This window comes from Mauremys reevesii, linkage group 14 (assembly GCF_016161935.1).
Source record: "Mauremys reevesii isolate NIE-2019 linkage group 14, ASM1616193v1, whole genome shotgun sequence".
NCBI lineage: Eukaryota > Metazoa > Chordata > Testudines > Geoemydidae > Mauremys > Mauremys reevesii.
The window spans coordinates 16,269,850-16,297,843 of record NC_052636.1 but is presented as its reverse complement, the minus strand read 5'-3'; the positions used below and the strand labels follow the sequence as shown (position 1 = coordinate 16,297,843).

Below are 27,994 nucleotides of genomic sequence, written 5' to 3'. Positions count from 1 at the left end.
CTTGGTTTTCACTCAACTGCTAGAACAGGGCCTCATCCTCCCTGATTGAACTAACCTCGTTATCTCTAACTTGCTTCTTGCTTGCCTATATAAACCTGCCCCTGGAAATTTCCACTACTTGCATCCGAAGAAGTGGGTATTCACCCACAAAAGCTCATGCAAAACGTCTGTTAGTCTATAAGGTGCCACAGGATTCTTTGCTGCTACTAACTTCCTGAACCCTGTGAACTAATGTCCCTTTCCACCCTCATCACCGGATTGGAGAGGTGTGCAGTTTGTGGTCTCCAAGGCTTGCAGCGTAGAGCAGGTTCACCTGTCTGTGCCCCACGGCTGTGGCATATTCTACCTATTGACCTGAGCAATGCTAAGACCTTCTACAAGGGGCATAAACCCCCATCTGGCCTGTTCAAACAGGGGTCTGTCTGTGGGTCTCATGCTGAAGTAAATGCACTCTCTGCCTGAAGATTGTAGAGTTAGACTTCAGTGCATGACTCTTGACTCCAGCATGTGCGAACAGTTCCTCCATTGATCAGAGTGAATATCTTGTCCCCACTACACTTAGATATAATGAATATACTGAAGTAGACTGTCAGACTGTGGTCTTGGTCACCTGTAACATGCTCTTCCAAGGTGCCTAGAAGCCTCTGACAGAAGCACCACAAGAATAAAACCCATAATTTCCTTACTTCCTCTGTGGGAGCAGATCACTTGTCAAAACACCGCTCTCTCTGTCTCTCTGTCTCTCTCTCTCTCCCTCCCCCCCCCCCCCCCCCAGGCCTGAACTGGAACCAAATGCTGAATGTGACAAGGTAAGGCCCAAGTTGGGCTTTCCTAAGACAAATGTAGTAAGTTAACTGTACTGCTTCTTAGCTGCTAGTCCCTGAGTCTAGATCTCTCTGCTGAACTGATAGAATCACTGTCACTGGAGAATGGGTCTGGGGGATTGGTCTGTCTCAGCTGTCTGAGAAGTCAAAATTTCCAAGGAAGTAAAGACCTCTCAACTTTGGTTCTTGGTATATTCTGGCACTACACTGAGACTTCAGAGACCTGGCTTCAAATACAAGACTTCCTGTATCATCTTGGGTGAGTCACTTAGGGACAGATTTTTAATGATATTTGTCTTTTAAAAATCTGGCTCTTACCCTCAATGTCTTGGTTTCCAATCTTCTGCTTTTATGTTGTATCCCTTTTTATTCACCCTTTTGTGTCTGTTTACAATGTCAGCTTCTTAAGGCACAGATTCTTACCGCTCTACTGTTTTGTACAGCGCCTAACACAACTGGGCCCCAGTCTCCATTGGAATCTCTAGGCACTATCATAAAACTTGAGTAAAATTAAAGTTTTGTATCAGAACATTTTATAATTTCAGTTCCCAAGTCAGCATCATTTTACAACTTGCTTCCATTGAGCTTTGACGAACCTGTCTGAAGACCTGTGCACCCAGATTGTGTAGGCTACTGGTTGAATCACTAGCGTTCCTCACTTCTCACACATGTCTATGCAAGAGAGCTATGTGGATTGGGAGTTACAGTGCAGTGCTTGGTTTGTAAGGAGAGGAGAGGTGCTAATGCCTATGGAGTTTGTGCCTTTTCTAATCCTTCTGGTGCAGGGAGGTTGTTGCCTCCCTAGTAGCTGGGAATCGCTTGCAGCCTCAATCTAGGGCTGTTTAAAAGTGATACTTAAAGGTGCTTGACCAAGATTTTCAAAAGTGACTAGTGATCTTGGATGCCTCCGTTTGTGGGTGTGGGTGTGCAACTAGAAACTCTTGAAGGGATCTCCCCACCGCCCCTTGAAATTGCTGAGACTCTGAAAATCAGACCTCTCTAGGAAGTTTGGGTGCCCAGCCTGAGACAACGTAGTCAGTCTAAAAAAATCTTGATCTTAAAGTCCCGGTGGAGGAAGGACAAATCTGACTCTTTGAGGGGTGGTGTCTGTAACACCCTGTCCCTGCTGTGTCTTTGCTCCATGAGCAGGCATCCTGTGTCCGTAGTAGGCAGAACATCACTCGGTGGGTCTGCCCTCCTGCCACTACAAACCAAAAAGAGCAGTTCCTGGCTTGTTAGCAGCAGGGCTGCAATCAGTGCAGAATGCATCCAGAGTCACTGGCTTTGCAACCTTCCTTTCCCCCCTTCCCAGGACACAGAATGCTTGCTGAACCCCTGTTTCTGTGGGGGGGTCTTGCTAAAGTCTGCTTCCTTCTCCTACAGGCTCCAAAACACCTGCGGAAAACCTTCATTATTCCAAATGAAGGCAGCCCTGTTGCAGGACAGTCAGCTCAGACTGAACCACCGAATGGGACAGAGCAGCAGGCAGGAAACTGTAAAAGTAAATATTGCTAAAACTCTGTTGATGGAGCAGCAAGGAAGCCTGGGACTGTGGAGGTCCCTTGGGGGTTTATGAAAGATCTGATAGGTCAGTAGGTGGCAAAGATGCAAGACCGACTAACTTACCCTGCAAGGGCTCTTTGCTGTCTCCAAAGCAGAGTAAGATTTGTCCTGTGCTAGATCATTCAGCAGAGTTTTTCATCAATGTGTAAGATCTAAATGAGAGAAATTGGACAGTCTATACAAACCACTTCAGTCTGAGCAACTAATGGGTGGGGAACTGTAGAGGAAAATATCTTAAAAGCTTCAGTTTGGTTCAGTGTCTCGTGTTTAAGAGCAAAAGTAATTAGTGTTTGGACTAGTAACGCTCTTGAGATACATGAAACAAACTGAGGAGGAATAAGAGGAGATTGCAGCCCCTCCCGTCTCACTCTGCCTCAAAGTGAGGCGCTATGAGATGGGATCAGCTTTCACTGTAGGAAGTGTGTAATCCCATGAGAGGCATTGGTTGGAGGATTCTGTTAGAGCAGCCTATTGGGTGGGGGTGGAGTGTGCAGAGTCCTCCTATGGACTAACATGCTATCTGTCTCATCAAAGGGTCTCTGCATAGAGCGGTGTGTGATCATACCAGATGCATACTCTAATACTATTCCTTGTGATGTTGATTAATGCACAGATACAAAACTTGTGTTTAAAATAGCTAGTGTGCTCCTGTTTTAGCTCAGTGTAAGGTTTCTGATTGGCACAGCTCTTAGCAGTAATGTTCTGCAGTATTTTTATGAGGCTTGTCTTGGGAGCCATGAAGACAAGAACCTCTGGCATTGGACCTCTTCTGTAGGAAGCCTTTCATGTAGAACTAACTGTAGCATTCTTCACAGAGAGCCATTTGAAAAAGAGTGGCACTTCTAAGAGCAAGGAGCAGCCCCAGAATGCCAAGCCACTAGAACCGCCCTCGAGTATCCAGTATGTTCCTCCTTGGCCTCAGGCCGGGGGAGAGAAGAAATAGACTAGTGAGCTGGAATGACTAAGTTGTTATCTGTCAGGTACCTTGGTTGAAAGCTTTGGTATGATTGTTCAAAGGGGGTTTCAAATCCACATAATGTACCAACATTTTTGGGTTATAGATTTTCATCTGTTGAATACAAAATAGGTCTCTTGAGAGGCGGCATGGCCTAGTGAATTGGGCACAGATGGGACTAGAACCTAGGTATGACTGTGCAAGTCACTTGTGTCTGCTTTCCATTTTCTGGATGGGAATAGCACCCTCTTCTCCCCCCCCCCCCCCAGGGCTGAAGTAAGGAACTGTTTGTAAATCTCTAAGTGCTGCTTGGAGGGGAGGAGTAGGGTGGCTAAAGATGGCGGCACAGCAACTTCATAGACTAGTTTGAACAGACTATATCTTAAGTGTCTAAAATATCTAATGGCTTGGCTCTTTCCTTCGCTTCTGCAGCTGCTGATTCTTCTACCTGCACAAGAGAATGGTAGTAAAAGATCCACCAAAGCCAATTGAAATGCAGTTGTTGCTCTCAGATCTGTCCTTTTTTCAACCTCTTGTCCCTCTGAGGCTCTGTTTGATCTTGTGAAATCTACAGCATCTTCTGTAGTTGGGGAAAAGTGGCAACAGATTCTGGCACTACAACTAAGCTAATGTACAAAAACTCTTCCAAGCAAACTAAACCTTTCACATGGTGCTGGGTATGGACAGTACACAATACACTTTCGACTGTGGCGCATGCCCTGCCCCACCTTGCGTCACTGATGCTGGCTGTGAGAAACTCGCATCTATCACTTACTGAAGCTGGGGCTGGAGAATAACATTGTGGTTGCTTAGTAAGATAGGCTTTATCTCAACTATTGTTTTGTAAGTCTAGGAACCCTCCATCCTTCGCGCTTCATCCCATCCCCTTTTTCTAGCATCTTCATGGCTGCGTGTTCTGAATATGTGGTGTGTTCACATAAGCATCACGGATCACTTGATGGTGCTGAGTACGCAGGAGGGGTTGTATAAAACAAAGGCTGCAGTGGAGACCAAGAGTGATGTTTCCTGTGCTGCTTCGATGCAACACACCCTTTACATCGCTCATCCACCGTTTCCTTATAACGCGGTCTTCGGAGAGAGTAATGGGCAACAGCTAGAAGACTGACCACTCTCCTTCATATGATAAGGCCACTTCTTCTCCTGTAAGCGAGACTCTAGCCTCGCTCAGCCCAGCCAGCAAGGTGAGTAGATTCCACGGCCCCACATCACTCTGCCTATTCTGGATCCCCTTCTGTTGCTCTCTGCTCTCTTCATAGGTCGCGCGAACCTTTGGCAAGAGTCCCTGAACAAAAGCAGCTCCTACCGCTTCCCTGGCATTATCAGCTGGATCAGTAATTCCCGACTGCTGTTCAAAGACCTTTGTTAGTCTATCAAGATAATCAGCAGGGGATTCTCCCTTATTTTGTTTACAATTTGCAATCTTGGTCCAATCTGTTTTTTCTTAGGACAAACTTCTGAAATAGAGGTCAAGAGACGGTTCATTATCTTGGTCATGATATTTCTCATGGCAAGCGTCATTTATCAAACTCTCATATTTCAGCTATTTTGAATATGCCTAGGCCTGGTACTGTTTCTCAAATGCGTACTTTTCTGGGCATGACTGGATACTGCAGACAGTGGATTTTAGGTTATGCAACAGTGATTAAACCCTTGTAGGATCTGACTAAGTCTGGTACCCCTGAGCCACTTCCTTGGCCTCCAGAGGTTGAGAGTGCTTTTGTTGCTATTAAACAGAGACTGTCTACTGCTCCGGCCCTGGGACTTCCTGATTATACTAAACCATTTACTCTTTTCTGTCATGAGCGTAATGGGTTTGCTTTGGCTGTACTAACGCAAAAGCACGGAGACAAACACCGTCCAATTGCTTACTACAGTACTGCCCTGGACGCTGTGGCGGTAGGATTTTCCCCTTGTTTACGGGCTGTGGGGGCCGCGGCCCTTTCTGTTCAGGTATCTGAATCTCTGGTATTAGGCTCTCCTTTGATTGTGTGTGTTCCACATGCTGTAGCTGCGCTGTTGTTGAAATCTAAGACACAGCATTTATCCACTTCTCGTCTTATCAAATATGAGCTAATTTTGCTTTCTTCCTCTCATATTACTTTGGCTCGTTGCCCCGTTCTAAATCCAGCTTCTTTGTTGCCTGGGCCTGAAGATGGAGACCCGCATGATTGTGTATTTGTAACATCTGTTCTTACTCGTCCGAGGGATGATTTACTGGATGTGCCTCTACAAAATCCTGATCTCCTTTACTTTGTGGATGGGTCGTGTTTGCGAGATTCCAAGGGTAAATTAGTTGCTGGTTATGCTGTCTGTACTTCCTGTGCTGTTGTTGAAAGTGCTTTCCCTTCTTCAGTGTTTTCCTCTCAAGTAGCTGAACTTGTGGCTTTGACTCGAGCTTGTGTTCTGGCTCGAGATCAAACGGTCACTATCTATACAGATTCTCGTTACGCTTTTGGAGTAGTTCATGATTTCGGATTGCTTTGGAAATATAGAGGCTTTTTTACATCTACTGGTTCTCCTATTAAGAATGGTTTTTATGTATCTGCTCTTTTGAATGCTCTTTTGTTGCCTAAAGCTATAGCTGTTGTTAAATGTACTGCTCACAAGACCCCTCATGATGAAGTTACCCGTGGAAATGCTCTAGCTGACTCTGCAGCTAAAGCAGCGGCTCTTTCTGCACCTCAGGCTGCACATTCCTGTGTACTGATAGAGCAGCCTTCACTGGCCTCCCTTGAGGATCTGGCAAAGATCCAGGAGGCAGCATCAAGAACTGAGAAGCACTCTTGGAGTGCTGCTGGCTGCATTTTACATTCTGATCATCTTTGGCCCCGGATGGTCGCCTGGTGGCACCGAAGATGTTACTGCCCTATCTTGCTCGCATATACCATGGAATGGCACACGTGAGCAAAGGGGGGATGGTTGCTGCAGTTGCCCGAGATTGGTTTGCACCCATTTTCCCTTCTGTTGCCCATTCCTACTGTCAACACTGTGTGATTTGTCAACAACACAACATTGGTAAAGCCCACCCTCCTCCTTGGGGACCTTTTGTAAATATTCAGATTGATTTTATTCAAATGTCTAAATGTTGTGGTTATGAATATGTATTAGTTTTAGTTGATGTATTTACCAATTGGGTTGAAGCTTTTCCCTGCAGGAAGGCAGATGCCAGGACTGTTGTGAAACTTCTGCTTAAGGATTTTGTACCACATTTTGGCATCCCTGTGAGTATCAACAGTGATCGTGGAACTCACTTTACTGGACAGATTGTAAAGGAGTTATGTGCAGCTTTGCAGATCCAACACAACCTTCACTGCCCTCATCACCCACAATCTGCTGGGACAGTGGAACGCCAGAACGGGATTTTAGAAAATAAACTGGCCAAGATTTGTGCTGAAACGAACTTAAAGTGGCCAGATGCCCTTCCTTTGGCACTGATGAGTATGAGAGCCATTCCCAATCGAAAGACTGGACTCAGCCCTCATGAGATTTTGACAGGACGCCCAATGCGACTACCAACTGCACCCCCACTGACCTTAGCTCAGATGGACATTCATTTGATGGATGACATAATGCTTAAGTATTGTCAGGCACTAATGAAATGTGTTAAGTCTTTTTATATACAGGTGAAGGAAGCCTTACCGAAGGATCCTGTGCAACCTTGCCACTCGTTGGAACCGGGAGACTGGGTCTACATAAAGGTCCATCAACGAAAGACTGCCCTGGCTCCACGCTGGAAAGGCCCTTTCCAAGTCCTGTTGACTACCAACACTGCTGTGAAGTGTCAAGGACTACCTGCCTGGACCCATGCATCGCACTGCAAAAAGACCCCTCCACCTCGGGAGGACACTCCTACTGATGATCAACGTACTCCTTCTTCTAGCCCTGCTGTGCCTGCTGGACAGCGGAAGAAGAGGACAAGGTGACGTGCTAGCAACCTCTCCCTTATCCTCTGACAGATCTACTGTGCCTTTGGATTTTTCTAATGGAATTCCAACATTACAACCCTCTTCCCCTTATCGTGCTAGACCACAATTGCTTTTGGGGGAGAAAAGAAGGTGCATTCATTCTGCAAACACCTCCAGAGTCCAGGGATTCCTGACTAAAAGAGACATTATGAACTGGCCCTGGTGGAAGAAACGCAGCATCATTTATTGGCAAGGAGGGAACTGTGGGGAGCGTGCTTGGGCATGTGGGGTTGAATGGTGGCTTGGATTTCTTCCAGGGGCAGGGCTCTGTGCTTATGGACAAGTACCCTGGGGATGTACTGCCCTCCCTAATTGGCTTTCAGATGATGACTACCGAAAGCGCCTTGCTACCACAAAGGTTACCCCCACTAGCCCCTCAACCCTATCACTTCTGTAATTTATCCAGATGTAAACAAAATTGTATATTCTAATGAAATTCATTGGCCCAGACCTTCCCATCTTAGTGATTTATTAGAATATTGCTCAGAAAGCCTATTTTTTAAAGTTCAACAGCATTCATATGAGAGAACCATTGAGTGGACAACAAATGGATCAGTGGCAATAGAGATCCATAACATTACTGCAAATCAGCCCCTAGAATTTAAAAATGAAATTGATGGATTTCATAGTGAAGTAGATATGATGGTTATTCCTGGAATTTGTGCTATGTTACCTGAAAGAGTCCCTTATTGTTATTTGGTTACCCAATTAGTGAATAATCAAACGACTACCCAAAGAGTTTGTTCTGCTACTGGAAATTTTACCTGTATTGAGACCATTCCAGTGACTGATAATGTGACCTGTACTTTATTGCAATACACTCCCTCTTATGCTATTGATATTAATGCCTCTCAGAAATATATGAAGGTCTACAACCAACAGATGTGGTATAGACCTACGCTGAGGGGAAATGTGCCAGAATATCGGTGGACTGTACTTAATGCTACACTAGGGACTGTGAAGTTTACATTGCCTTTATCTAGTTTTCAGATCACCTCTACGTATCCAAATTGTTCACAAGGGGCTGCCATTAGATTAGCACAACAGAGGGCCTGGATTATTTCCTCTAGAAAGAAGAGGGATCTAGCCGGATCCTTGTGGGATGGGGCCAATTCTGCAGCTGCTGTTTGGAATATTTTTAAGACCCAGGAACATGATGAGAAATTGGGCCAATTAGAAAAGGCCACCGCTATGAGAAATTGGGCCAATTAGAAAAGGCCAAGGAGCGAACTTAAATCACAACTCTTCCCATTCTGGTATGCTGACTGAATGTCCGATCCAGCACCCAAACTCTCCTCTCAGTGGTCTTGGCAGAGAGGCTAAAAACTGAATGGGTCATGAAGATGATTTTCCCCTTTGATGTCTGGAGATGCTCCCTCCAGAGTGAGAGATGCTGGTGTTACCGGAGAGCAAAGCCTTCTGTCCCTAGCAAGAGTACAGCATAGGCCGTGTCAGGGTAAGGGGTGCACAGGAGTGCATTGCCGTGCTGGTATCTTTCATCAGCATGAAATTGACGGCCTGTAGTCTTTAGCTTAATCCATTGAAAATCCTTTTGACAATCTCTTCCATGCCAAGTACTGGGTTTGGATAGTTTCCCCTGTAGCAGTTGTCTTTATGGCTGCCTGGTGGGTTTACTCCTGGGGGAATTCTGCGGCAAAAAATTACAAATTCTGTGCACAATATTTTAAAATTCTGCACATTTTATTTGTCAAAACAACACTATATAATCATGCCAGTTTCAATTATTTTGACAATTCATTTCAAAATTGCCTGTGTGTGTGTGTGTGTGTGTGTGTGTGTGTGTACACACACAGATGCATGCATTCCCTAGGATAGGGTGACCAGACGTCCCAATTCTATAGGGATGGTCCTGAGTTTTTTTTTATATAGGCTCCTATTACTACCACCACCACCACCACCCCATCCCGCTTTTTCACATTTTGCTGTCTGGGTCACCCTACCCTAGGAGTAGAGAGTTAAACCCCTACGACAACCCAATTCCTGCTTCTCTGCCCCCTCCCCCACAGAGCCCAACTGGGGGTCAGACACACTCACTCCCTCCCTACCCCCACAGAGCCCAGCCATGCCCCACTCCAGCCAACACACTCAGACCCTGTCCTCCTAGAGCACAGGGATCCAGAGGGAGAAGCAGCCTGATGCTGGGTCCTGGGCTTGCAGAGTTTCCTGTGTGCCGCCACCTCCTTCTTTCAGGGCTTGCTAGGAACTGCAGCTTCTGGGAACCCTCCAGATCGATCACTCACTCACCCACCCCCTGCCCTAAACAGTCCTTTTGCGAGCTGGTCCAGCAGTCCCTAGTGGTGGCCAACCTCTCTGCAGCTGATTTCAGGGGGCCGGAATTCTACATGCCAACATTAATTTCTGTAAAATTCTGCATTGCACCGTGGCACAGAATTCCCTCAGGAGTATAGGTTGGTCCTGGGGTACTGGTGGCATCAGCTGTTGCACTGAGGTGAGGGGAAGACCATGTAGGGAAACAAAGGTTTGGATGTATTTTTGCAGGTTTGAAAATGTGCATTTTTATAACCTCTTCATGGCATAGGAGCACCTTAAAATCATAATGAATCTGGTCTTCCATTGCCCCTATCAGTGAGCTAATATCAAAGTCTCAACACATATTGCGACCTTGACATCAACTCCTTAAAGCTTTCTTTTGCATGTAGAGAAATCTTGGCTTCTCTGTCACATTCAGCCCAAACTCATTCTATTCCTGGCCCCACCCTGCAGCCCTCATCCCCAAAACCCAGCCCTGAGCCCCTCCCACACCCCAACCCCCCCTTATCCCCAGCTTCGTTGAGTTACAGGCATCAACAATTTTCTTCAACTGGGTCGCCAGAAAACAAGTTTGAAAACCCCTGTTCTAGGGGCAGCCCAAGAGCCTGGGGATCCAGCTTAGTTGGTCTGGCTTAAGCTCTGGGAGAAGGTTGTCATTCACTGAAGCCCTTTTCTTCCTCCTTCCAACTGAGGATGAAAACTCAACAAGCTACAGCGCTTGTTCCCATTCTGGGTGATGGGGCATAAAGCAGATCTTTTCAGGATCCATCCTTCAAGGTTATGGGGAAAGACAAAAGGACTGCATCTTTCCCTTGCACTAACAGCCAGAACCACCTACAGTCCTCAGTACGCTTCTCTCAACCACGTGTTCTTGATTATTGCTAGGCCACTCGGCTAAAGTGAAGGAATCTTGCATTTGTGGTCGTCTCACCTCCATGTCCCCTGTTCATTTTGCACATCACTTTGCCTGCTAGAAAACTATACCTCAAGCAAAAGGGAAGCCCATCTTCCTGCTGGCTCTCCCTTGTTCTGATGAAGGTCACGTAGCAATATGGCATTCTGTAACTTGGATTCTGTGTAACTCTGTTTCATGTGCTCTTTCCAGTCATTCCTGGTGATGGTCTTCTCCTCCTGTGAACTCTGAGGCTGAACTCGCTGCACTGGGTGCCATCTGCCTTCAAAATCTGTACACGCTTCACTGGGGCTTTGGACTTTCACTCCACTCCAGACATCTTCCCCCCCGTGGGATGTGATGAGCCCCATACTCCTGAAGAGCTCCTGACTCTTCTTTCTATGGTAGATAAACATGTCAAGACTGGCTTGTACAAGGCTGGGCAGGGTCCAGACCTGATGTGTGTGATTCTCTCAGGTGCGAGAAGAGAAGGTGGTAGAAGAAAAGATGAAAAAAAAATTAGCTAAGACGACTGGGGGTGTGCAGACCCGAAAACAGAGCGCTGCAGATGGTAAGAGCAAGATTAGGTCCCATCTGTAAGGAGAAGAGTTTGCGTTGGAAAAACAGAATGATGGGAAATCTGCACAGTGTGCTTCATATGGGGAAGAGGGCAGAACAATAACCAGTAAATAGCTGTAGGAGAACAGGCCAATGAGTATGTCAGAATAGATTTACTTGCACACGCATAGACTCTTCCACCCCACCCCCAATTTCCTAGTCCTTTTGTGACTGAAGTGCCTTCTTTCCTTCCCAGTGAGGGTGGGGTATGGTCACTCTCCACGTATGTTCTAATGCAGCTCACCATTATGAGTGGCATAGCACCATAAATGTGCATGATGGTTTTTACTGACTTCTCCTTCATATACGCTTTTCCATAGGGCTGACATTTTCAGACGTAGGTATTTTTCCAAACACTCAGCCCTCCATTTCCTCTAAGGGACTAGGAAAGCCCAGGTGCATAATTCCATCCCAGACTTGCTAGCAATTCCATGACTAAATGAATTCTGGAGATGGGTAACTTTGTGCTGTCCCCTAGACACAGGTGCAATAGGTGCTGGGGGTGGTGACGTCCCTCTTTATATAGCAGCAGATATGAGGGGCAGGAAGAGGGGGCTGCACAACTAAGGTCCCAGGGCACTAGTGGTGGTGATGAGGAGGGTCAGAGTAGGTTATGGGTTAAGGCTAGGAAAGGGCACTTGACCCATAACCCTCCCCATTTAGCACAGAAGAAGTGGACTTGCTTTGCCTTCCCAGGAGGAGGATGAACACAAGCAGCAGGAGCTACTGCAGAAGAGGAGAGAGGATGAGCAGCACGACAAAGGGAGGAAGATTGCGGAGCTGAAGAAACTGGCAGAGCAGGAACAGGCAAAGGAGAGGTGAGAGCTGGCCTGTTTCCACACCCCTGAGAAGAGGGAAGGGGGCAGAGCGACAAGAATGGCAAAGCAGATCTTGTCAGTACCAGAAGGCAGGTATCGGAGCATCCTGGATGGGAAGTGACCTGGGTCCTTTGTGACTCACTTGGTTATGCTTTAATTTACCAGGAGTCATAAACCGCAAGAGAAGGGGAAGGCCCTTCACCTGCAGATGGAGCTGGCAGTGGTTACAGAGGAGGAGCAAAACCAAAAGAAGGTGGGGAGTTGAAACTCTGTGTTGTGCAGTGGACTTTATTCTATTTATGTCTCTGGCCTTGAGCATGCCTTTAGCTTCACCAGCTGCGTTCTCCTAGTGAAGGGTAGCTGTGAGGCCTATAATCTCCAAATCAGCAAGAGGCTCCCTTGGAGTCTAACAAAGAATTGCTGCTGTTCCTCCACTGTGGAGAGAGTGTCTGTCCCCATCATTGGGTAGTGTCCATCCTACTGAGGGAGGGGATGAACGGGAGACTAGGGCCTCTCGTATAGGACAAGTCAGATTCAATAGAAGTGAAAACAGGGTGATCTGTTTATCACTTGGACTTGTTAACAGGAGGAACAGAGTCCTGAAGAGCAGGAACGGCGGAACAATAAAAGCAAGCCACTAAAATCTGTTGCTATTATTCCCAGTAAATGGCTGAATATAACAGTGGAGGTGGGTGAGCCAAGAGCCTGAGCAAAGACAAGGGTTCCAGTATCTACTGGGCTCTAATTTCCTGGGTCGGTGGAGGCCTTTCGTGTTTGTTTGGGCCATTCTCCTTCTAAGAGGGCAGGGATGTCTCTTATCTGAGCAGCCATAAGAAACTTGGCTCAACACAGAAACGGTGGAGAGAATTCCTTGGTTTGGAATTTAAACCAAGTGATAGGAAATGGCCACATAATGGCACTAGATCCTGAGGAATCCTGGGAGTTGGTGCTGTATTGTAGCCTCTCACTAGTCACCCCAAGTAGCTGAGAAACTTCCATGTATCTCCAGTTGCTTGAAACTCTCTAACTACCACCATTGGAGTTGAAACACCCTTGTGTTTCTAGCTTAGATGTGTTTGGTGAATCAAACTGAAAAGCTAGACTTAAGGCATAATGAGATCAGCTTTGCTTTTTCAAGCAGCCAGCTACTGCCTCATCCATAACATCTAGTTGTCAGATGCCTGATACTATCTGAAACTTGACTTGTCTTGTATTCTGTGACTGTATTTTAGAGCTCACTGGAAAAATGAGGGACTCTTTATTGGGTTCACATAAGAAATATCCTTGCAGCAGGGGGTGGGTCTCATTTTGAACTGCTCCTGCTCAGCCATGCTGGAACAAAGCCCTTTTTTTCTGCTCTCAGCAACCGCTCTATACAGTGAAATTGGCCTAAGTGACTGTCTCATGGGTTCTTGCGCTTCTTTCTAAAAATGACTAGGTGTTGCACTTACCTGTAGTCAGGAGTTGAATGTTAAACTTCATGTTGTCTTATAGCTTCTATTATGACTAGGAATTCCTGTCATGGTCCCACAGTACTAGGCTCTAGAGAAACAAGTAACACTCCGTGCTCCAGCGAGATTACAGTTCAGGGGTCAGATTGGACGTGACAAGTGGACAAATGGAGAGGGTGAGTGGAATGAAGTTACACGATGAACAGAGGCTATCAGAAAAATGCAAGTCTCTTCTTGGCACTTGCCTCTCCCATGCCGAATGGAAACAATTTGTAGGCGTCACAGCAGAGTGAGACTTTAAGAAGGGATTCAAAGGTGGATAAGTGGGTGGCTCTTCAAATGTTGACTTTTGTCCCCTATGCGTAGTTTCTGACAACTAGTGCAAGACGTTTCTGCTCTCTTTGTGTGAGGAAGATGTGTAACACTGAGTCAGCGACTCCTTCCCTTGGTTTGAAAAAGGTCTGACTCCTGAAGCACTTTATGGTTGTACGAAGCCCCTTAGGGGTGTGTGCTTTTCAGGAGATTTTGCTGCTGTAGACCAGAAGCACTAAGCAGGCTGCGATAAGTAGCTTCCTTGCCTCTGCTGCTGAAAGGAGTGAGTGAGATGGAAGGATCACGTCCTGTGACAGTCCATCTTCCCACCTCCTACCCTAAGAACTATCAAACAGCTAATGGTGCTCAGTCCTGTACAGTGTACTGCATAGACAAGCATCAGTGAGTTTAGAATCGGAGTAATTGTTGCCTCTGCTTTTAGTTGCATGAAAGATGACGCTTCTGAACAGTGAAAAAACAGGGCAACTTGCTGCGTTTTCAAGAATGATATTGTTGATGTTGGTATTTTTGATTGTATACAGCTCATTTTTAAAAAATGGTATCAGCACCACATGGCTTTAGATGAGTCTCTACGCTTAGCTTGATTTTTTTTTCAGGTTAATTATAGAATAGCACATGTCTGACATCAAATGTGACTCAGATAAACTGAGTAAACTGTGTTCTATACAGCAGTCCTGTAGCTGAAAGTGTTACGCTTCAGCACAGCTTGGTAGCTTACTAGGTGAGAGATCCATGTTCAAGTCTTAATTCCTCCCTCCACAAACCCTCTCCGTTGGCATGAGTTGGAAGCACCGCCAAAGCAGCCTGCTCCACCCCTACAGGGTGGGTGTGCATGCGGGGGGGGGGGGGGGCGCGGAGTGTGCTCTTCTTTTACAAGACAAGGATCTCCACTGGCGTATGGAGTGACTTTCTGTGCTGTATCATGCAGTTTAAGACTAGAGCTAAGCTTGTAAGCCTTTTCTGGGTGGCTACAGAGGCTGCCCTCTGCAGTTACAGGGAAGCTGCACTTTCTGTAGGTCTTTGCCCTATAGCAATGGTATTTACAGCTCAGAAACGTTCTGCTGTGTGTGGTTACTGTAGGACAATGCCCTACAGTATTGCTTTTGGAGCATGTGGATGCCAGTCGAGGTTAAGTTTTTATTTATTTATTTTTGGTAACTGAGCTTTGACAAGAATCTAAGGAAGTTAGGCTCAATTGAAAAATCCCAACCCAAATTATTTAACCAGTATATTTCTTCTGAATTATCATGTGGCTATTGTTGCCTTCCCATAAACGGACAGGGGTGATCTCTGGATCTGGTGTTTTTTGGAGTGGGATTGAAGATCAGGTATAAACATGACATGCCGGAGTCACACCATTGCCACTTTCTGTTTTCCATGGCTCATCTTTGTTCCTTCCAGGGCAGAGGATCTATTTCATTCTCCTGCCCATGGAGACTCATGGCAGAACAGTAACGTGTGATTCAAACCTAGTGTTGTATGGATAGCAGCAATGCTGTGTATATTAATAAACTTGTCGGTGCTGACAGTTGCTGTCCTACCACCTGCTCTTGGCACCAGTTATCCTTGGAGTACACAATGTAAATCTCCTGCTCCTGGAATCTGGGATAGTTCTATCATTAAATAACTAATAGACTAATCAAAATCAACAGTGGGTTCTTTCTAGAAACTCGAGCTGTCTCATCAGCACCACTACATAGAAGTATCATTATAAGGTAATTGGGTGGTTTGTTTTTTAAGGCTATATATCTAACTTTTTTCTATATGGTTTGAGAAATCTCCTGTCACTGACTCCTATCAAGGGCTCCCTTTAGGCTCAAAAGAACCCAGATTCCCCAAGGTAAATCCAAATCACTATGGAGTCATCAGTGTTCAGATCCAGCCAATAATGATGAAAGCGAGCCCATCCCTGACTGGGCCACTGGTACGTGCAGATCTTGTTATACCCACTGAAAATCCAAATCACTATGGAGTCATCAGTGTTCAGATCCAGCCAATAGATGATGAAAGCGAGCCCATCCCTGACTGGGCCACTGGTACGTACAGATCTTGTTATACCCACTGAAATTTATCTATGAGAATTTGGAAGACCCCAGATTTCTCAGGGAGGCTTAGAAGTGGAGGAAGCCACAATTTAGGCCAGAAGTGCATGAAACTTCAGCTTACTGCAGTGCCATATGGTACTAGCTTTGAGTGGTAATCTGAGCAGGCCCTCTTGTTTGGATGTTAATTCGGAATCCCTTGTGCCCATCCCTTCAAGAGCTGAAGTGCTTTTGAAGTGTCTGAAAACGGAAGGCTAGGGAGTTGACCAGTGCCTTTCTTTCAGTGAGGGGTTTTCCACAGTACTTGGGATACCTGGAATGTGAAAGATGCCTTGGAAACCAATTATATTCTTTGCATGAGGGGGAATGTAAGCTTCTATATAAAGCCAGGCAAAACCCTACCTTGATCGAGTACTGAGAATTCAGTATCTGCTATGCCCACCCCAAATCTCTTCCAGGACTGTCTCTGTGGGGACCTTCTGTAGGGCGAGAGAGCCTGGAGGGTTGCTTTTAGATCTTGGCTTTCATGCACTGATTCGCAGTAATCATGGTACCAAGGGAGTGAGGTTTAACAGGAGCCATGAGATGCTACTTAGACTGCTCGTGTAACGTGGTGCTTATTTTCCCAGGGGCTCAGCTTTATCAAGCTGTTGCATACCAATATTACAACCCTCCAAATATCGAGACCCTCTTCGGTGGTTACGTTCCGCCAAACCTGGAGGACATTTTCCACAAGAACAAGCCGCGATATTTCCAGCGTACCAGCTCTGGTGACTGGCACTCACCACCCCTTCCTGGTACCAAGTCTACACGGAGGCTGCCCAGAAGCTGAGAATGTCCCTCTTCTGTCCACCTGCCATTGCCACGTTGTCCTGGTTTTTGTATAAAGAAGAAAAAGTTTTCTAAGATCTGTTGTTTTTTAAATAGTTGCATAGAATAAAAGCTTTACTAAAAGTTCATGTTAAAATAATCAGGGCCACGTTCCTTCCTGTCTGGGGTGGGTTTTTGTTGACACTTTGTTTTGCTGTGGGAAAGAGCAGAGGCTTACTAAACTACAGCACTGCCCCCTCAGTGTCACTTTACTTCTTTCTATGCCCTCTCCCTTATGTGTACCCATGCTGCTGTGTGGTACTTGAGAACCCCTGTCTGATTGTATGCCTCTAGATGGGGAAAAAGACAAATTTGGGCATAGGAGGAAGGATTTCTCCCTATAAAAAGGGTGACAATCCACCATTAGGCAGGCGATATACCCATCTTTCTATCTTCCATCGCCTCACCCTGCCTACGCCTACGAAAGCTGTCAACTACTGATAAATCGTGGTGTTATTTCTTTTCAAAGTTGTAAGTATGAAATAATTCTTATTTCTGCTTTGCCTTTAAAGCATCTAGTCTATAAAGGGTTAACTCATAACCATTTTTCATCACTTCATCACTTATCTATCAAAGGTGTGAACAACACCCTAGTGCTACAGAGTGCATTTAGAACTGTGTATTATCATAGATTTATATCTCTTAAAGAACTGTGATATTTTGTAACTTTGTAATCTCAAACTGCTTTTAACATTTTTGCATTTACTTATTGATTCATTGATTTTAAATAAAAGGTCTTGATTGACTAATTTTGTTTCAGTGTAATTTCCTGGCATATATCCCCAATCTCCTTGTATAAATTCTGTGAAGCCTGATTCAAGACTAACTTTATCTTCTGATCACACATATGGGCGAGCCATACCTATATTATCAATTATTAACATTATTAATTAATTAGAAAATTAATTATTAAATAAAACTAAATTAAGTGGATAAATTCCACTGTCCCTACTAACCCACCCCAAATCAGGCTACAAAGCAGAGCCAGCCTATGGTGCCCCGCGGGAGTGCACAGCCCTGGCCCCAGAGCTCCGCGCGTGGCAGCAGGGATCCGGGGGAGGGGCCGGCGGCTTGCTGCGCTCGGCCCGGTGCTCCAGCCCGGGAGCGCGGACCCTGCGGCTTGCCACGCTGGTAGGATTGTTAATGGCACCCTGGAGTCCCGGCAGGCAGCCATGTGCCATTGAAAATCGGATCCCGTGACGTCTTTGGCAAGCGGCTGCTGGAGGTTGCTGACCCCTGACCTAGTGTCTCTGTGGCTCCATGAGGGAAATTACTAGTGACACCGTGTGGCCTCGCAGGGTGATGCACAGAGCAGTTTCTGCATGGAGCTACAGTGACACCGTGTGGCCACGCAGGATAATGCACAGAGCAGTTTCTGCATGGAGCAACAGTGACACCGTGTGGCCACGCAGGGTATTGCACAGAGCAGTTCCTGAGTGGAGCAACAGTGACACCGTGTGGCCACGCAGGGTGATGCACAGTTGCTCCATGAAGGAAATGCTTTGTCCGGTAGCCAGAGTGCCCACCCCAGGGGCGGCTCTAACAATTTCGCCACCCCAAGCACGGCGGCATGCCACGGAGGGCGCGCTGCCATTCACCGGTCCCACGGCTCTGGTGGAGCATCCGCAGGCACGCCTGCGGGAGGTCCACCGGAGTCGCCTGCTGCCCTCCCAGCGACAGGCAGAGCACCCCACGTGGCATGCCGCCCCAAGCATGCGCTTGGGTCTGGAGCCAGCCCTGGCCCACCCGGTGTGTGTCTTGCTCCATGAGATAAATGCTGTCTGCACTCTTCCAAGAGGCCACCCACTGACACTGCTGCTCCATGAGGGAAATACTTTGTGCATTAACCCCGACTGGCCCCTCGTTGTCACTGTCCCTTGATGAGGGGAAATGGTTTGTGAGTTATCTGGACTGGCCACCCGGTTTCACTCTTGCTCTGGGAGGAAAATACTTAGTGACACCAGGTGGCCACTCGAGGTAATGCACCCAGCATCTCCTTCAGTGCATTCCAGCCTGCCCCCCACCGGGACCCATTCAAACTCCTCCAACCTGCTCCGGCATCCCCAGACGTCCCAGCACTCTGCTTGCCCCACCCCAATCTGCCCACTGCACGTGGCCCTCCAATCCACCCCATCTGTTCCCCATCTCAGGGCACCCCAACATCCTCCATGACACCAATCCCTATACCTCAACCCCAATTGGCTCCAAACTATTTCTCCATTGCTGGGCCCCACTTCCCCAGCACCGCATTTCCCCATGCCATCCACAGCCAGCCAGGCTTCCCTCTCCAATTCCTGTTACCCTTCCCAGCCACACTGGGGCCTTTCAACCCCCTCCACCCTGCCCTTATTCTCCAAGGCTTATGAATCCCACATTCCCTCAGTACTGCTTGGGAACCCTAAACCCCTCTACCTCATAGTGCAGCCCCCACCCCCAGATATCATACAACTAAGCCACTGATGCACGGACCCCAAATTGTCTACTGAACGTGTCCATTGATCAGCCCCATGGACCTTCTCTCTCCATTCCTCTCCTTGTGCTGTCTCCCTTCCTAGGACACGGGCAGGCATGCTAGGTGTGCAGCCCCAAAAGCTGTGTATTGGGAGCGGTGAAGAAGTAGGAGGGGACAAAAATCCTGCAGGGTAGTGGATAGTGGAGTAGAGCGGTGTCTGTTGGCGTTGACTCAGTCTCTGTTCATCAAGTGGGGCAGATGTAGATGGGACTGCAGAGGGAGGCAGGGATGCGGGTAAGACTGAACACATCAATAGAGCTCTGTGTAGTGATAGTTCTTGCTTGGCTTTATTAGTTTGCAGAGGAATCATCCAGGATCCCTCACCGGGAGAGAATATGGCAGAAGTGGACCTGAGAAGCCTGGACATCCTTCTAAGGAGACATGAATAGTTCTCAGCTTTCTGCCTCCCGCTTAAGTGGCTATGAGTAAGCGGTCAGTGCTTTCAATTCCTCATCTGTACTTGCTGTAGTTTTCTTCACAGACCATGTGGTTCCTTGTTGGGTACGGGGCTCTGTGGGATTAAGGCTGGGAAGGGGCCATAGTCTTTGGGGCTTATAATCCACCAAAACTGGAGGACATTTTCCACAAGAACAAGCCGCGATATTTCAAACACACCAGCTCTGCTGTCTGGCACTCACCACCCCTTCCTGGTACCAAGTCTACACGGGGGCTGCCCAGAAGCTGAGAAAGTACTGAGGAAGGAGAATGTCCCTCTTCTGTCCACCTGCCATTGCCACGTTGTCCTGGTTTTTGTATAAAGAAAGAAAATGTTTTCTAAGATCTGTTGTTTTTTAAATAGTTGCACAGAATAAAAGCTTTAATAAAAGTTCATGTTAAAATAATCAGGGCCACGTTCCTTCCTGTCTGGGGTGGGTTTTTGTTGACACTTGAAGTTTTGCTGTGGGAAAGAGCAGAGGCTTACTAAACTACAGCACTGCCCCCTCAGTGTCACTTTACTTCCTTCTATGCCCTCTCCCTTATGTGTACCCATGCTGCTGTGTGGTACTTGAGAACCCCTGTCTGATTGTATGCCTCTAGATGGCAGTGCAGATGTTCTGAATGGACTACTGACAGCGTTACATAGCTTCTCTCCTTGCGGTAAGCTAAATGCCCAGATAAAAGAGCTGCATGGACGATTATAAGTCAGATGAGTAAGGCTTGCTGTCTTCAGGGCCTGAGCTCTTCACTTGCTCCTTAATAGTTAAAATGTATGGCCTTTATAATCAGGGACAGCTCCAGACCCCAGCGCGCCAAGCAGGCGCGTGGGGCGGCATTGTGAGGCAGGGCGGCATTTGGCTCCGGCGGACCTTCCGCAGTCATGCCTGCGAGAGGTCCACTGGAGCCCCGAGACGAGCGGACCTGCCTTAGGCATGACTGCGGAGGGTCCCCTCTTCCCGCGGCTCCGCTTGAGCTCCGCACCGGAGCCGCGGGACAACGTGGGATGTGATGAGGCTTAGGGGTCCGGGGGGACCACCCAGGCCTCTCTGCAGGCTGTAGGGGTCCCAGGGAGGCTAAGGGGGTTTGGGGGGGTCCCCCAGGCCTCTCTGCAGGCTGTAGGGGTCCCAGGTGGGCTTAAGGGGTTCCGGGAGGCTCCCCAGCACTCTCTCCAAGCTGTAGGGTTCCCAGGGAAGAGAAGAGAGAAAAAGAAACCAACCAGTGAGTGAGGCAGTTTCCTCTTTAGCACATTTGCTTTTTTGTGCAATAAACTATAGTGCCAACACGTGACAGCAAGTGGGAACAATGCGGGTGGTCCCATAAGCCCCCACACAACACATCTGCTTTTCAGTAGAACGGTGCTGCCCAATTCCCTTGCAGGCTGAAACACGGTTTGTTCTTCAATTTAACAAGGCTGTGACAGCAGGATTGATCTGGTTACAGTTTTACTACACTTTATTCTAGGAATACATGGTCAGATTTTTAAAAGCATATGCACACTGATGACAACAGGAGAAGCTGGGTGTTGAGCAATTGTGAAAATCTGACCCTGGTTCCTACACGGACTTTGGGCACTTATGGACACATAGTCAACACTTCCTTCCCCTGTTACGTTGTTATATTTATCTGAATGTTAAGACTGAATACAAGAAAAGACAAAGGACCAGGTGGCTCTGCTCCAGGCGTTCAGGAGAACAAAACATTCATAGAAAGTTACAGCTCAGCCTCTGGGTATGACTCTCAAGATACACTGTTCCCTGGATATGCCAAGCAGGAAACCTGAGTGCATTCAACAGCCAAGTCCTCCGCTTGGCAGCGGTTATGTAAGGTCTCCCCCAAGGGAGCAAGGCTCAGATTTGTAAAGGTATTTAGCTGCCTAAAGAAGCAGATAGGCACTTAGTGGCATACCAAAAAGTGCCTAAGAACCTAAATGCTGGGTCACACAAAATTCCATTTTTTTTAGGCTGTGGGCCTTAGTTCCTTTGCAAAATCCCACTAGGCATCTAAATACCTTTACAAATCTGGCCCCAAGTGTATTTAGCTCCTTGGACCTACTTGAGAGATGTTTTCCCAAGACAGTCAAGATTTTGCAGTGACAGAAATGTAGAATTATGGAATAATCCACCCATATTGCATGGTTCCTCTCCAATCCCGGCTGCCCAAAGTTGGCTCGTGTCCAGTGCAGGAGGGTTTCTGTCCCTTCCCAATGTCTGGGGGCGATGGGCAGAGAATAAGGCAGCAGTGGTATCTGATTCTCTTTATGCGGTAAAAGGCAAGATGCCCCAGGAGCGCCACCAGCCAGTGGCTTTGTATCCAGTCACATCCCCTCAGAAATCTGCCTTCTCTGGCACAGAGCTGGGAACCTGCATCGTCACAGGGACGTTGGACACCTGACCTGACCCCATCCATGATGCCTGACCCCAATCCTGACCTGACCCCAGTCCCGACATAATCCCTGACCCCCAGTCCTGATGTGACCCCATCCATGCTGCCTGACCCCAGTCCTGACCTGACCCCCAGTCCTGACATAATCCCTGACCCCCAGTCCTGACCTGACCCCATCCATGACGCCTGACCCCAATCCTGACCTGACCCCAGTCCCGACATAATCCCTGACCCCCAGTCCTGATGTGACCCCACCAGCCCCCGCCCTTGGACTCCCCCAGCCCCGACCCACCCGGCCCCCGCGCCCGCTGTGACCCGGCTTCGGGCCTGGGGGGCGGAGCCCGGCGAGCGGGACGGGTACCAGAGGGAGTGTCGCCCTCTACCGCGGAAAAGGGCCTCACGGTGTGTCCCGCGCCAGCCACCGTCCCGCTCCCGGGACTCACCTTCCCCCAGGGGTCCTCGGGCGAGGCGCCCACCTGCTCCGCCATCTTCCCGGGGACTCGGGTCATGTGACCTCCAGCATCAGCCAATCATAGTGCCCGACCATTGCAGCGAAAGGAGCTTCCGGGAGATACCTGCCGCGGGGGCTGCTGGGAGAGAACTGTGTCACCGCGGGGACTGACGGGAGTTGTAGTTCCACCGCGGGGAGAGATGGGAGCTGAAGTGTGTCCCGGGCCCTGGCCCGCCTGAGCCACGAGGGGGCGCCGTGACAGCGAAGATCCTGCAGAGGGAGGCGCCGTGCTCACAGCACGGGGGGAGCCGCGTACCCCGAGTCCGGCGGGGGAGGGGCCCGGGGGGTGGGGGGGCGCACAGTGGAAACCACGTGTCAGGGCTGCGAATGGGGGGGGGCACTGGTGGGGGCAACGGCCAGGAACACCTGGGGGAGCTGGTCCTGTGACCTCACGTGGCCCCGTTAGTTGTCCAGTGACCCCAGATGACCAAATTTGCTCCCCTGGATATGGGCTGTAACCTCAGATGACCCCATTACTTCCCCAGTGAACCCCAGATGATCCCATTCTGTGTCTTGGGTATGGACCTGTTACCTCAGATGCCCCATTACTTCTCCAGTAACCTCAGATGACCCCATTTGCTCTTCTGGAGCTGAGTCTGTGTCCTCAGAAAACCCCATTATTTGTCCAGTGTCCTCAGATGACCCCATTCCCTGCCCTGTGTCTGGACCTGTTACCTCAGACGACCCCATTACTTGTACAGTGACCTCACCTGACCCCAACTGCTCTTCTGGAGCGGAGTCTGTGACCTCAGATGACCCCATTATTTCTCCAGTGTCCTCAGATGACCCCATTCCCTGGCCTGAGGCTAGCCCTGTTACCTCAGATGACCCCATTACTTCTTCAGTGACCTCACATGGCCCCTTTTGCGCTTCTGGATCTGAATCTGTGTCCTCAGATAACCCCATAACTTGTCCAGTGTCCTCAGATGACCCCAGTTACCTGAGCTGACCCCATTACTTCTCCAATGACCTCAAATGACCACATTTGTTCTTCTGGAGGTGAGTCTGTGTCCTCAGATAACCCCATTACTTGTCCAGTGTCCTCAGATGACCCCATTCCCTGGCCTGGGTCTAGCACTGTTACCTCAGACGACCCCATTACTTCTTCAGTGACCTCACACGACCCCATTCCCTGCCCTGAGTCTAGCCCTGTTACCTCAGATGACCCATTACTTCTTCAGTGACCTCACATGACCTCATTTGCTCTTCTGGATCTGAATCTGTGTCCTCAGATAACCCCATAACTTGTCCAGTGTCCTCAGATGACCCCAGTTACCTGAGCTGACCCCATTACTTCTCCAATGACCTCAAATGACCACATTTGTTCTTCTGGAGCTGAGTCTGTGTCCTCAGATAACCCCATTACTTGTCCACTGTCCTCAGATGACCCCATTCCCTGGCCTGGGTCTAGCACTGTTACCTCAGACGACCCCCATTACTTCTTCAGTGACCTCACACGACCCCATTCCCTGCCCTGAGTCTGGACCTGTTACCTCAGATGACCCCATTACTTCTTCAGTGATCTCATATGACCTCATTTGCTCTTCTGGATCTGAATCTGTGTCCTCAGATAACCCCATTACTTGTCCAGTGACCTCAGATGACCCCATTCCCTGCCCTGGGTCTGGAACTGTTACCTCAGACGACCCCATTACTTCTTCAGTGACCTCACATGACCCCATTTGCTCTTCTGGATTTGACTCTGTGTCCTCAGATGACCCCATTACTTGTCCAGTAACCACAGATGACCCCATTATGTGTTTTGGGTCTGGACCTGTTACCTCAGATGAACTCCATTACTTCTTCAGTGACCTCACCAGACCCCATTTGCTCTTCTGGAGCTGAGTCTGTGACCTCAGATGACCCCATTATTTCTCCAGTGTACTCAGATGACCCCATTACCTGCCCTAGGTCTGGACCTGTTACCTCAGACGACCCCATTACTTCTTCAGCGACCTGACATGACCCCATTTGCTCTTCTGAATCTGAGTCTGTGTCCTCAGATTACCCCAGTTACCCCAGCTGACCCCATTACTTCTCCAGTGACCTCAAATGACCCCCATTTGCTATTCTGGAGCTGAGTCTGTGTCCTCAATTAACCCCATTATTGGTCCAGTGTCCTCAGATGACCCCATTCCCTGCCCTGGGTCTGGACCTGTTACCTCAGACCACCCCATTACTTCTTCAGTGACCTCACATGACCCCATTCTCTGCCCTGAGTCTGGACCTGTTACCTCAGATGACCCCATTACTTCTTCAGCGACGTCACATGACCTCATTTGCTCTTCTGGATCTGAATCTGTGTCCTCAGATAACCCCATTACTAGTTCAGTGTCCTCCGATGACCCCATTCCCTGCCCTGGGTCTGGTCCTCTTACCTGAGACGACCTCATTACTTCTTCAGTGACCTCACATGACCCCATTAGCTCTTCTGGATTTGACTCTGTGTCCTCAGATGACCCCATTACTTGTCCAGTAACCTCAGATGACCCCATTCTGTGTCTTCGGTCTGCACCTGTAACCTCAGCTGACCCCATTACTTCTTCACTGACCTCACATGACCTCATTTGCTCTTCTGGATCTGAATCTGTGTCCTCACATAACCCCATTACTAGTCCAGTGTCCTCAGATGACCCCAGTTACCTCAGCTGACCCCATTACTTCTCCAGTGACCTCAAATGACCCCATTTGTTCTTCTGGAGATGAGTCTGTGTCCTCAGATGACCCCATTATTTCTCCAGTGATCTCAGATGACCCTATTACCTGCCCTAGGTCTGGACCTGTTACCTCAGATGACCACATTACTTCTTCACTGACCTGACATGACCCCATTTGCTCTTCTGAATCTGAGTCTGTGTCCTCAGCTAACCCCATTACTTGTCCAGTAAACTCAGATGATCCCATTCTGTGTCTTCGGTCTGGACCTGTAACCTCAGATGACCCCATTACTTCTTCAGTGACCTCACATGACTACATTCCCTGCCCTGAGTCTGGGCCTGTTACCTCAGATGACCCCTATTACTTCTTCAGTGACCTGGCCAGACCCCATTTGCTCTTCTGGATCTGATTCTGTGACCTCAGATGACCCCATTATATCTCCAGTGTCCTCAGATGACCCCATTCTGTGTCTTGGGTCTGGAACTGTTACATAAGATGACCCCCCATTACTTCTTCAGTGACCTCACCTGACCCCATTTGCTCTTCTGGAGGACACTGGGCAAGTAATGGGGGTCATCTTATGTAACAGGTCCAGGCACAAGACATAGCATGGGGTCATCTGAGGTTACAGGACAAGTAATGGGGTCATCTGAGGACACAGAGTCAGATTCAGAAGACGAAATAGGGTCATGTGAGGTCACTGAAGAAGAAATGGGGTCGTCTGAGTTTACAAGTCCAGACCCAGGACAGGGAAAGGGGTCATCTGAGGACACTGGACAAATAATGGGGTTATCTGAGGACACAGATTCAGATCCAGAAGAGCAAATGGGGTCATCTGAGGTCACTGAAGAAGTAATGTGGTCATCTGAGATAACAGGTCCAGACTCAGGGCAGGGAATGGGGTCGTGTGAGGTCACTGAAGAAGTAATGGGGTCGTCTGAGGTAACAGGTCCACACCCAGGGCTGGGAATGGGGTCATCTGAGGACACTGGACAAATAATGGGGTTTTCTGAGGACACAGACTCAGCTCCAGAAGAGCAAATGGGGTCATTTGAGGTCACTGGAGAAGTAATGGGGTCAGCTGAGGTAACTGGGGTCATCTGAGGACACTGGACTTGTAATCGGGTTATCTGAGGACACATATTCAGATCCAGAAGAGCAAATGGGGTCATGTGAGGCCACTGATGAAGTAATTGGGTCATCTGAGGTAAGAGGCCCAGACCGAAGACAAAGAATGGGGTCATCTGAGGTTACTGGACAAGTAATGGGGTCATCTGAGGACACAGAGTCAAATCCAGAAGAGCAAATGGGATCATGTTAGGTCACTGAAGAATTAATTGGGTCATCTGAGGTAACAGGTCCAGACACAGGGCAGGGAATGGGGTCATCTGAGGACACTGGACTGGTAATGGGGTTATGTGAGGATACAGATTCAGATCCAGAAGAGCAAATGAGGTCATGTGAGGTCACTGAAGAAGTAACGGGATCAGCTGAGGTTACAGGTGCAGACCGAAGACACAGAATGGGGTCATCTGAGGACACAGAGTCAAATCCGGAAGGGCAAATGGGGTCATGTGAGGTCACTGAACAAGTAATGAGGTCATCTGAGGTAACAGGTCCAGACCCAGGGCAGGGAATGGGGTCATCTGAGGACACTGGACAAGTTATGGGGTTATCTGAGGACACAGAATCACCTTCAGAAAGCATATGGGGTCATTTGAGGTTACTGGAGAAAGTAATGGGGTCATCTGAGGACACAGGCTCAGCTCCAGAAGAACAAATGGGGTCATATCAGGTCACTGAAGAAGTAATGGGGGTCGTCTGAGGTAACAGGACCAGACTCAGGGCAGGGAATGTAGTCATGTGAGGTCACTGAAGAAGTAATGGGGTCATCTGAGGTTACAGGTCCAGACCGAAGACACAGAATGGGATCATCTGAGGTTACTGGACAAGTAATGGGGTTATCTGAGGACACAGACTCAGATTCAGAAGAGCAAACAGGGTCATGTCAGGTCACTGAAGAAGTAATGTGGTCATCTGAGGTAACAGGTCCAGACCTAGGGCAGGTAATAGGGTCATCTGAGATCACTGGAGAAATAATGGGGTCATCTGAGGACACAGACTCATCTCCAGAAGAACAAATGGGGTCATTTGAGGTCACTGGAGAAGTAATGGGGTCTGCTGAGGTAACTGGGGTCATCTGAGGACACTGGACTAGTAATGGGGTTATGTGAGGACACAGATTCAGATCCAGAAGAGCAAATGAGGTCATGTGAGGTCAGTGAAGAAGTAATGGGGTCAGCTGAGGTTACAGGTGCAGACCGAAGACACAGAATGGGGTCATCTGAGGTTACTGGACAAGTAATGGGGTCATCTGAGGACACAGAGTCAAATCCAGAAGAGCAAATGAGGTCATGTGAGGTCACAGAAGAAGTAATGAGGTCGTCTCAGGTAACAGGACCAGACCCAGGGCAGGGAATGGGGTCATCGGAGGACACTGGACTAGTAATGGGGTTATCTGAGGACACAGATTCAGATCCAGAAGAGCAAATGAGGTCATGTGAGGTCGCTGAAGAAGTAATGGGGTCATCTGAGGTAACAGGTCCAGACCCAGGGCACGAACTGGGGTCATCTGAGGACACTGGAAAAGTTATGGGGGTATCTGAGGACACAGACTCACCTCCAGAAGAACAAATGGGGTCATCTGAGGTTACTGGAGAAGTAATGGGGTTATCTGAGGACACAGACTCAGCTCCAGAAGAGCAAATGGGGTCATTTGAGGTCACTGGAGAAGTCATGGGGTCAGCTGAGGTAACTGGGGTCATCTGAGGACACTGGACTAGTAATGT

At 48.3% G+C, this 27,994-nt stretch overlaps 2 protein-coding genes and 2 long non-coding RNA genes across 7 annotated transcripts in view; 1 reads left to right on the top strand and 3 right to left on the bottom strand.

Moving 5' to 3' along the window:
- LOC120381973 (zinc finger protein 850-like) overlaps positions 1–27,994 on the bottom strand; it is a 754,134-nt gene that overhangs the window by 612,139 nt on the left and 114,001 nt on the right. The window lies entirely within an intron of this gene.
- Positions 1–27,994, bottom strand: part of LOC120381375 (kinesin-like protein KIF22) — a 91,678-nt gene that overhangs the window by 13,052 nt on the left and 50,632 nt on the right. The window lies entirely within an intron of this gene.
- LOC120381979 lies at positions 776–15,590 on the top strand. 4 transcript variants are annotated; one of them, XR_005588198.1, is made up of 6 exons: positions 776–1,083; positions 10,726–10,916; positions 10,990–11,083; positions 11,827–11,948; positions 12,114–12,201; positions 15,507–15,590. It is a non-coding gene; the product is annotated as an uncharacterized LOC120381979 (long non-coding RNA). The 4 variants fall into 4 exon arrangements; XR_005588199.1 differs by lacking the exon at positions 10,990–11,083; XR_005588196.1 differs by having other exon boundaries at positions 10,726–11,083.
- LOC120381983 lies at positions 16,558–22,487 on the bottom strand. The gene is made up of 3 exons (XR_005588207.1): positions 22,420–22,487; positions 19,114–19,899; positions 16,558–16,646 (listed from the first exon to the last, which is right to left on the bottom strand). It is a non-coding gene; the product is annotated as an uncharacterized LOC120381983 (long non-coding RNA).